The sequence below is a fragment of the Octodon degus genome, unplaced genomic scaffold, assembly GCF_000260255.1.
Source record: "Octodon degus isolate 3935 unplaced genomic scaffold, OctDeg1.0 scaffold00032, whole genome shotgun sequence".
NCBI lineage: Eukaryota > Metazoa > Chordata > Mammalia > Rodentia > Octodontidae > Octodon > Octodon degus.
In genome coordinates, this window is record NW_004524608.1 from 11348704 (window position 1) to 11360156 (window position 11453).

General features: G+C 31.8%; 1 protein-coding gene and 1 pseudogene across 5 annotated transcripts in view; one reads left to right on the forward strand and one right to left on the reverse strand.

Moving 5' to 3' along the window:
- Slc4a10 (solute carrier family 4 member 10) overlaps positions 1 to 11453 on the reverse strand; it is a 416671-nt gene that overhangs the window by 389090 nt on the left and 16128 nt on the right. The gene's annotated exons all lie outside the window — the stretch shown is intronic.
- LOC111816438 lies at positions 3920 to 4026 on the forward strand (annotated as a pseudogene).

Sequence of the window (11453 nt, forward strand, 5' to 3'; positions counted from 1 at the left end):
AAAAAAAAAAAAAAAAAAAAAAAAAATTTAATTTCACTGGGCATCTCAGTTATCCACTACTGAGAATAATTAATTTTTCCTTGAGGTGATGTTTATAAAACAGAAAACTGGAAACAACATACCTGAATGCCCATCAGTAAGGGAAAAGCTATAGATTGTGGACTATGACTATGGAACATGTAACACACAAACAATGAAGTAGATCGATCAGTATGTGTGAATTTCAAAAAACACTAATTTTTCAAATTTTACTGAGAAACAAATAACAATGAGACAACTTCAAAACTGATTAATAGGACCATTTCAATAATTAATACATTTCATATTGTTGTCTTCTTAGTGGTTATTCATAGTGCAAGATGCAGACACGATATCCTGTCCGAATACTATTAGCACAAATCTTTCTATTCACTGAATTAAGAGAAAGTAGCTGTAAATCTATCCTATTTTGAATAACAGATACAAAATGTTCCTTCATTTTTATCCCCTTTTTTGTTTAGTTTTTTCAGAGATGAGTATTCCATTGTCAATGAAATATTGTAGGTGCATGAATTCAGCAAAATACTCCAATATAGTCCAGTAGTCCGTAATAATAGTGGGTTATCTGTAGGACTGGCAGTGTCAGAAGCTGTTGACTTGAGCCATTTACAGTTTAGCATATTAATATGGCTTTTATTTTTATACTTTTCTGCTGGATGGTTAAGACCAAGATAAATCAAGACCTATATAACAAGAAATGTAACTTTTGTATTTAACAAGGTCAGTCAAATCCTCTCAGGAAACACTTTCAATTTAAAAGCAGTAATGCAGTGCTATTTGGGGGAGCACCTACAACATGCCAAATCTGAAGCCATACTCATTCAAAATGATGCCATGACTAATTCAGTAGAGAGCTATCAATTGAAATCTTAACCTTGGAACTCTCCACAGGTTAATTACTTGTATAATTCTTAAGTATTAAGAAATTCTTATTTTAAAGAATATTTTGGTCACATCTATCAATTATTAGAATCTGAACAATATTCCAATTAATGTCACACTAATCCCTTCAAAGCTCTTCACTTGGAGGCCCAAAGCTTATATAAGAAATTGAAAGCAGCTTAGCTAAATCTTTACCATTTAATAGTATACATTGCATGTTTTCAATAAATAGTTGAATATAAGTAATTAAATGAGTATGTGATCACATAAATTATCCATTTTACCCTCAATTGAAGAAACAGAATTTTATAATTTGAGAGTAACAACAACAACAAAAAAAAGATAGACAAAATTAAGAAGCAGGGCACCTGTGTTCTAGGCCTGGTTTTGCCATCAACTTACTTCATCATGGTCAGATCATATAACCCACCTAGTTGGAATTTCTTTATAACTTTTTCTGAAACACATTGCTGCCTATCCTATTTACTTTAAGGACATATAGAGTGGAAGAGGTAGAAATAAGATTATAAATATGGTACTATTTTGAAAAATGCAGACATATCAAAAGAACTTTGGAAGACCTTTTAAAAACAGCCATTACAAAAAAAAAAAAAAAAAAACACCAGCCATAAAACTACTTAAAGGACTTACCACCACTGCTTTGCAGAAAGTACTGTTATAAAGTGGTTCATGAAGCTAGACGCATTCCTCTCATCTAATTTGTTGGATTATGACATCTGAATAACAGAGACTATATATAATATACAAAATCCAGAAAAATAAATGATCAATACTCAAATTTTTAACAAAATAAATTTAAAGAGAAAAGAATTTGAAAGTGAATTATTATATGGATAAATTCCAATATTATCATGGTAATACTTTTTATTTTTAGCTCCGTCAAGCTATTTTGTATCTAACAAGAACAGAAAAGGTAAAGACTCTATAACTATGTGTGTTTCTATCTTTTTTTAGGTGTTCTTTTTTTAAAGATATTAATTTGTACATTCTATTTTGGCTTCAAAAGTAATCTAAAATTTTGATAAACATTACAACTTTTTTTTTTTTTCAGAACTGGGGATTGAACTCAGGCCCTTGCGCTTGCCAGGGAAGTGCTTATTCTACTGAGCCATCTTTCCGGCCCTGACATCACTACTTTCAAAACATTATGTTTTAAAATACTCAAGCATGACATCAAAAAGTTATTTTTATCATTACCATTATGTGAATAGAATGAGACTTGTACACTGACTTAGATATTTAATCTTGATTATAATTAATATTTCAAAATCTTTGTACTTCATCTCTTCATCCAATTTAAGCATCAAAATAAATAGGCTCTTTGACAGTCACTTTGACAAGCTGAGACATCTAAAGTTAATGTGTTCAATAATTTGTGGAATTACAAAACTATTAAACATGATAGGCATGTAAATGTTATTACCTACGTGGTTGCAAGAACATCTGAGAAACTACCTAGTTTCAAAGTTAAATTAGGGTAATTTGATTTCTCCAAATGAGAGAGCAACCACAACAGATTCTGTTAACAATCTGTAATTAAGAAGATCCTATATAATCATTCCAGGGAAAGAACAGGTTGGTTTTTTAAACACTTTCTCCAAAATCTCTCAGCATAAAAGATATGTCACTGTTGCAAGAATAGTTTCTATTTTAGAACTGTGAATAAATGAAGAAAATGTTATAAATTATGCTGTCATAAAACTCTTGCTATCTAAGATAATGAAAATTCCAGAAACAATACATTTAAAACTAGCTGAATGGATTTCAACAAAAGTGAAATATTTTTAATATCACAATAACTAAGAGTTCCATGAGCATTTGTCAATATAGTGCAGTAAATCAAAAATTAAAATATCTGTGGCATCAGTTATGTCTAATTTTGAAGCAACTGATTTAATGTACAAAGGATAAATGATTTGCTGAAATTTTAAGTCATTATCAGCAGTGTGGGTTACAAAATATACTTAGACATTTTAAAACATACCTTAAAATCTCTTTCATTCATATACAGAACTTTCAAATCATTTACGCAAGGCTTAAATTGAGTCCTAATGTGTAAATATAAAGATTTCCACACCATATAAAATAATAGTGTGAAAATTATTAATTTAGCCTTGTGTTTTTGGCTTCACAGCATCTAAATGTTTTCCATTCATTTTTAATGCATAGGTCAAACTGATAAAAAGTTAGAGAGAAAATTTGATATTGTTTTATTTTTAGCATCCTAAATGTCAATTGCTAAAGGACTTATGAAGCAAATTTCAACTGTTCAAATTGAAGAACATCATAAAGAAATACCTAAGTGTTTGGAGTTTTGTTTGTTTGTTTAATACTGAAGACTGAACTCAGAACCTTGTGCTTCCCAGGCAGACGCTTATGCCACTGAGCTTTTTCTCCAGCCACAGAAATATCCAGTTTTAAAGAGATTAAGCCAAAGAGTATAATTCTAAGTTTTCATTATGAACCATAACTTACTTTATTTCTATGCATCTCTAGACCAATTCTGATCCTAACTCCTATGAAAAATTAGTGAAACTTCATTAATTTTCTTATAAATAGATCACAAAACATGGACTTTCACCAAAGAAAAAGCCACTAAAACCAATAAAACTTTAGTATATAATAATTGATTTTTGCACATATTTCACTATTAACTTCAATGGGGTTTTAAGATATTTGTCAATTTTTTCCAAGCATTATTTAATTGAAACTGAAATAATCATACACATTAATATCAGTTGTCTGTATTAAGTTACATTATCACTCTTCCCTAAGTAGTTTCCTTTCTCCCATCCATGAGTAAATGCTTTCCAGGATTAAGGAGAGATTTTAATACAATATAGGTGAACAAAAGTAAATGAAGGGGCCGGGGAGATGACTCAGTGAAATAAGCACTTCCCTGGCAAGCGCAAGGGCCTGAGTTCAATCCCTGGTTCCGCAAAAAAAAAAAAAAAAAGTAAATGAGAATTAAGATGAAATCACTTTTCAGCCTTTTGGCTGAGATCAAGTATAGTATCTGTTCTTATCAGAATTAAGATGAAGTTTCCAAACACATCTTCAATATTCAATAAATGTTCATTATTTATTATTTTGACTGGCTCTCAGATTAATATAAAATTGTTTTCCCAAGTGGAGCCAGGGAGATAGCTCAGTAGAAGAAGTGCCTGCCTGACAAGTGCAGGGTCCTGAGTTCAATTCCTGGTACCACCAAAAAAATTTAATATATATTCCTTGGTTTTCAATTTGACTGTTGAATTACCACTAAATTCTTTAGGAATATTTTATTTTTTAAATCTTAGTTTCTTGAAAATATTAAGAGTCCAAGCAATTGTCTTTCCCTCTACAAGCTTTAAACAAAGTAAATAAACATGAACACTAGTATCTTTGCTCATGTAGTATAAAACAATTATACTGGCTTTTGAGAAAGAAATAATGAAATTAGGTGAAAATCAGGAAGGCTAATAAGAATTATATGTGGCCTTCCGGATGGATAGATAGATAGATAGATAGATAGATAGATAGATAGATAGATAAATAGATAGATATCACTGACCATGTTAGTTGTAGATAAATATTATAAAACAATGTTATATAACATGAAAAATATTGCCAAGATATCTGGATTTTTTAATTAAAGTTTCCACAAAACTCCATAGTTTCATTGCAGCATATAAAAATAAGAGAAAAAATTTAAAGTTTCCTGAATCATCCCACATATGGATACCAATAAATAAAATGAGATGTCCACAACTGGCCTTATAGTTACTTCTACTATTTCTTAAAGAAAATTTATAGGTTAATATAGTATAATCATTCTATCTCCTTAAGAGATAAAAGATAGTACCTAGAAATTCTCTTCTGCTTCTGATTGCTAAGAATTACATCTTAAGTCAAAGGATTTCTAACACATGTCTCATCATTCAATAAAGTATAACACAGATTAAGATCCATTCCTTGTTTACTGTAACCTTATTATAATGTCAAATTATAGTTCAATGTTTCCAGAATTTTTAAATAAATTTGAAAACAACACTGAAAATTCATCAGAGAAATGAAATAATAAATGGGGAAAATGAATGCTTTTACATTGTTGGTGGGAATGCAAGCTAGCAGAACTACTGTAGAAATCACTAAGGAAAACCGAAAAAAACTAAAATCATTCCATTCAACAAAACCATTCCACTTCTAGGCATCTTCCCCAAAGAGTTAAAAGACATCCTACAACACTGACATGTAAGTATCCATTTTTAAAGTACCACAATTTATAATAGCTAAATCTTGGGAGCAGGATAAATGTTCACCAACAGATGAACTGAAGAAGAAAATAGAGTACTCTACACAATAGAGAACTACTCTACTAGAAAGAAAGGTAAACATGAGTCATTTGTAGTGAAATGGATACACCTTGAGATGATACTTTCATATGAAATAAATTACACAACTTTAAATATCACATGGTTTCCCTTATTTAAAAAAATCAAAGTATAAATAAATAAATGAACGAAATAAGAGATAATAGGAAACAGGAAGATAGATCTTTCACAAAAGGGAAGGGGCTAGAGATGGAGAAAAGGGGAAAGAGATGAAAACAGAACTAGGCTGTGTTATACACATGTACCAACTCTTCATCATGGATGTAAATATTATGCACCATAAATATGTACTAACAAAAATAAAAATTTTTAAAGTAACTGAATTTAACTTTTTTCAGTTGTGTATTTTTTTCAAGATTAGTGGATAAGGATGGAAACTTCCATTAGAACTTCTGGAAGCTTGAAAGAGAAGCTTTTCTGCAAGATATCTCCTATAACAAATGATATGGTCATAAACATTATGTAGGATATTAATTTTCTAGCTCAAATAAGGTATATTTAATTATGAGTGCGAGCATATAAAAAAATGTTGGCTGAGTCTCAAATCTTTTTTTTTTTTTTTTTTTTTTTTTTTTTTTTTTTTTTTTTTTGCGGAACCGGGGATTAAACTCAGACCCTTCCACTTGCTAGGGAAGTGCTTATTCCACTGAGCCAGCTCCCTGGCCCAAGAGTCTCAAATCTTGTGAAATGCAAACATTATATAAAATCAAATACTTATATTCTTTCAAATCTATTAATGAAATTAACACAAAAATCAAAGTTTCTTAAAATAAATAGATTTAATCACAGGTGTGATTCAACTCATGAATTTAGTGATTATTATTCTTTGCAAAACATCATCTTGTATTCAGTCTTTGATATTAATATATATCTAAACACCCTGGAGGTACTTATCTCTCTTTCATACATAAAAAAAGTCTAAATAAGCGCTGTGAATAAAAAGGTAAAAGACAAGAACCAAAGACTGTCTTTATATAGCATATATAAATTAAGACATTAAAAAAGATGAGGAAATGCACAAGCACATTTGTACAGTCATTACAAACATGAATCATACCACCCCAAATCATTCAATTTATTGTGTTATGATGTAAATGTTCTATCTATATTCACCTTAACTTGCAATGTATAAGCATATTTTAAATGACTTCATTATAGGGCCAGCAAGATAGTTCAGTGGTCTAAAGCACCTGGTTAGACAAGCTTACGCAAATACAGAGACCACAGGTTCGATCCCTGGCACCACAGGTGGCACCAGCCCTTCCACCAGGGTGGGCTGAGCCAGTCACAATAAATAAATAAATAAATAAATAAATAAATAAATAAATAAATAACTTCAGTATAAAAAATGTAGACAATAAAAACAGAAAAATACCTGAAATGAAAAATATTCTGTCTTACCTTAAACAGACCATATCAGTCATAAATACAAAAATCAGATGCAAACTATCAGCCAACAGCTTGGCCTCAACCTGACAAACTATTTCAGCATATAAGAAACTGTTCTTTTGCCATATATGAAATTCACGCCTTTCTTATGTAAAATATAGTTTTTGACACAACTTACATTTGGTTGCAGCTTTTCATAAGAAGTATACATGCTACATTTTAAATACTTGCCAGTCAAAATGAAAAAAAACTGTCAAAGGCAATAAATATTTAATAGAATAAGTAATTCTAATTAATTTTCAAATTAAAGGAAATATACATTCATTTTGAATTTATAGTCAATAAATGACTGATTTTTCAAATGTTAACTTCTCAATTTTTTTAAGTGTTAGCTATTATTTACAGGAGCCATAATAAATAACAGCTTTTCATCTCTACTTTCCTCAAGGTGGCTGGTTTGTCTTCATTCTAAAACCCACCAGCACATCAAAAGGAAATCCAGCAGAAATATACCCATCTTTCAAACTTTCAAAGAAACATGATTTAATCATAGAACAGTCAGGTACATTAATAGAAGATATTAATTTTATATTACCTTTTCCTCATGCTGTCTCATTTCCACCATCTTTAGAATACCTACAAATGTTAAAGGGAGTTTTGTATAAAATACCGATCTACAAAAATAAGTAGAATGAGATATGATTTCCAGGAGATGATTTCATAATCCAAGAGTGTTAAATTTCCAAGGCAAGCTGAGGAAAACAAAACCTTTGAACCAGACTCTCCTTCTCTGTAATAATCTTAGCAAAAAGTAGAAGAAAGCAGAGGCTGAAACAAGTGACTCAAAAAGAAAATCTAAGTTAAAGTTGAGTCTTATTTATTTGTACAGATCTTCTTCTCCCTTAATCATGAATCATCTGAACACAGATATTATGATCAAAGCAGTGTCGAATGTCCTTTATACCCATGACTTTCACTATGGCTCCTTAAGTTAGCTGAAATCTACTGGGAATCTAACTGAGGGTCTTGCCCATACTACCTGACTACTGCCTTTCTTCAAGACAGAAGAGCTATTTCTTTACCACTGCATTTTTATGCCATAAAAAATTGCCATAAAGGTATTAAAATAAATAATTTAATTCAAAATAACTGTTTGTGTATTAATGCTTGTCCTAAATTTCAACTGTATTTTAGCAATCATTTTTAGGACTTGGTTTCTAAGTATGTAAGTTCTTTTTAATATAAATATGTTCATAAATTATTAAAATGCAATAACAAAACCATTGTTTTATGGTACAATCTGAGATTCAATTAACTTTTAAACTTTCCATTCCATTTCAAGACATATTCTGAACCAAAGAAAATATCAGGAAAGTAGTTTTCCAAGAAAAGCTGATTCTGATGCCAAAAGTTTCAGTGTAACCATAAAATTAAGTGATACAATTCAATTTAAAATATTTGGTCCACTTGAAAGGAAAAGAGCTCTTTAACTAACTAGGTACCTTTACATTGATATATACCACTATCCTAGGAATCAAAGATACACATAATCCTTTTCTATCCTATAACAGACAAGTTAATTATCTTCAAAGATAAGGCAAATCTGTTGAAACAGATAAGGATAGGAATACTGAATTATGTTCCTAAGAGATGTGATGATGTAACAATATGTGGAAATAAAAGGAACAGCAAAATAAAAGGCAATAAGTGAAATTATAAGCTATAAAATAAACTTTGTGAAAGGTAAAGCAATATTTAAGGATGGAGCATTATGTTTTAAGCAAATATCATATGCTTAGAATTTCCTGAATTTTTAGATAACTATGAATTTTCATAAAGTAGGTAAATACAATACTTATTTGTCCTCATAAAAGTTTAGCAAAATATTATATCACATTACATGAACTGGATACTCCAGGTCCCTTTACTTACTATCACTAGAAGCAAAACAACTCCTAATGTCAGGCCAAGAGGACTGATGTTATTTAGATTTTTTTGTTATTGCTGCCTTTTTGAGACAGGGTCTCATTACACAGTTCAGTATGGCCTTGAACTCACTTCATAGCCCAGGCTGGTCTCGAACTTGCAGCCATCCTTCTGCTTAAGCCTCCCAAGTAGACCACCATGCCCAATACTTATATTTTATAATAACCACTTTAAATGGCATTTATAGTAAGGGCTGAGATAGAAAGAGCTATCATATTCATAACAAATGTTACATAATTGCGATTGTACAGTTATTTCTAAATTACTCCATTTAAAATGGGTTAATCCTTATATCAGTGCTAAAGAACTAGCTTTTTGGCAAACCACATAAATAGAAAAGACATAATTATTAGATTACAGTATTTTGAAGAGGACTGAAGTCATCATGTTTTATTTAAATAACAACATACACAGAGGTCTATCAGGTTCATGTTTGTCAAATTTGTCACCTCTTAGAATCTTTGTGCACTTCCTCAACATGACTTTGATGACCTCAAAGCTTCCAGATAGTTCAAATATGAATGGGAGTCTCTTTGATGGAATTATCTAGCTAAAACAACTGTACACAAAAAGTATTTCAATACAACAAAAAATGAGGGTTTTTCAGACTAATACATAATAAGGCTAAGGAAAGGGGCAGTACACTGAAGCAACTTGTTACTTAGAGGCTTTAAGAGTGTCTGTATTTTTTAGGATTATAGAAATCATTTCATTTATTGATTAAAGAAGGCTTAATAAATCAAGAGAAAAATAAAAAATGATAGGAAACAGGGAGATAGATCTTTTGCAAAAGAGAAGCAGACCAAGAGATGGAGGTGTGGGGGGAGTAGGTGAAAAGGATCAAAGTCTCATATGTACATGTGCCAGCTATCCATGAGAAATATAGTAACTATATACTAAAAGCATGCACAAAAAAGGGAAAATGTTAACTAAAAAAGTATATAAAAATTAAAGAAAGCTAAAAATTTTTCATGGCCAAAATGCTATCTAAGGCCAGATATAGCTCAGTGGCATGATACCTGCCTGGCAAGCACAAGATTCTGAGTTCAATTCCTGATACCAAAATAAAATTAAAAACTGAAAAAAAATGGTATCTAATGAGTGAGGGGCCTGACCCCCACTTACCACCCAAGTGCCCAGAAGGGCTGATCCAACTGCCTGAGCTCTGAGAACAACCACAGCTCAGAGGATCTTGTTACCTCTTAGGATCTTTGTGCACTTCCTCAAAATGAGCTGTTGCCACCAGCTCAGCTTTGTTAGGCACAACAAATCAGCCATCCTTCTGGCAGCCACATTGGCACACAGCTGTTTCTACTCAACTAATGTCACTCCCCAAAACTCACACTTCCACTTGCTTCACACCTATCTAAGATCATGCCACTACCCTCCCCACACTCCCAATAAAAACTCAGATCAATAAACGCTAAATAGACTGTCCTGTGAGACAGTCAAGTGCATTAATAGAAGATATTAATTTTATATTACCTTTTCCTCATGCTGTCTCATTTCCACCATCTTTAGAATACCTACAAACGTTAAAGGGAGTTTTGTAAAAAATACCGATCTACAAAAATAAGCAGAATGAGATGATTTCCAGGAGATGATTCCATAATCTTGAGAGGTCTTTCTAGAAATCCCCAAATTCAAGCTGGCTATGTTCTTTTACTGGGTTGCTACCATGTTTCTAACAGTGAGGATTTGTAATGAAGGGGTTGAGAGTGAAGTCAGTGTATGAGGAGACAGACACACAAGAGATAATTTTGGGGCCGGAGAGATAGCTCCGTAGAATAAGCGCTTGCCCGGCAAGCACAAGGGCCCAAGTTCAATCCCTGTTGCTGGAAAAAAAAAAAAAAAACACTTTCCACGTAAGGCGATCCTCAGAGTTGGTGGGGACTCCATAAAAAATAAGTTAGTAATTGTCTTATCCATTGTTTCAATAATACCTCTAGTAAGGTGAACTAAAGTAAAGAATTTTGCATTCAAGTTGTTCAGGGTATCTTTTTTTTTTCTTTTAAATTGTTCCAGGGTCTTACTATACAGCTTGCACTTGCAGTGATTCTCCTGTCTCAGCCTGCCCAGCACTGGGATTAGAGGCATGAGTCACCACACCCACACCCCTCAGGGTCTCTGGGGTTCCAGGGCATGCACAACATGCTATACTGGAGATCAAACTTGCACTTGCCAGGCAGGCACTTAGACTGCTGAGCTAACTTCCCAGCTCTCAAGGTTTCATTATATAGTACTATTTTTAAACTACTTCATAGAAAAATGCTAATAGTAAATGAAGTTGGAAATGGAATAAAAAAGATTAATACTGTAAAATATTTACCAGAAAAGGTGACAGTGTTGTAAACATACTAGTAATAAAAATGAAAAACAACTGGTATGTAATCTTTCTGGAAGGAAATTCAATAATATTCATAAATAGCTATGAAAATTAAGCTAGTTACTCTTTGAAGATGTGATTAATTCCAGGGCTGAGACAAACAGAAGATGATCTTGGAAAATTTCACAGTGCCACATAGAAAGGAAGTGCTCAGTAAAGGATAGTAGCCTCTTAAAAGACAAGGACAAACTGACAGAATGACAGAGCTCCCCATGCTCAAAGATGAAAAAGTTTGATCAAGAAGAATATTAGATAATGGCCTAGAAAATAAAATGAACACGTTAGAGCCCATTTTTAAATAAAAGAGCAACTCGATAAACAAATAACTCAATAACAAGAAATTGCTCCTCTCTAAGTTTTAATTTCTTTCTTTCTTT